We start from the raw sequence: 311 nt of genomic DNA on the forward strand, positions 1-311 counted from the left end.
TATGTAGATACACACAAACACCCTGCTGCTAGCTGTCAAGCAACAGACAAAGAAGGCAGAACGACGATGAGAGTCAATGCAGAAACAACCACAAATACAAATACAAATGTATATAAAAATACAAATACAAAACACATATACATACATACATACGTATACAAATATATGCATGCGTAGATAGATACATGCATATACGAATACAAATAGAAATACTAAAGCAAATACACAAATACAGATACAAATACAAACATATATATATATATATATATATATATATATATATATATATATATATATATATATATATATAT

The 311-nt window shown here is 25.4% G+C and overlaps 1 protein-coding gene across 1 annotated transcript in view; it reads right to left on the reverse strand.

The window, feature by feature from the left end:
- The window catches only part of EMH_0004870 (uncharacterized protein), a gene marked incomplete at both ends in the record, with an annotated part of 2,133 nt that overhangs the window by 847 nt on the left and 975 nt on the right, over positions 1-311 (reverse strand). The window lies entirely within an intron of this gene.

This window comes from Eimeria mitis, genomic scaffold (assembly GCF_000499745.2).
Source record: "Eimeria mitis Houghton genomic scaffold, Emh_scaff240, whole genome shotgun sequence".
Classification (NCBI taxonomy): domain Eukaryota; phylum Apicomplexa; class Conoidasida; order Eucoccidiorida; family Eimeriidae; genus Eimeria; species Eimeria mitis.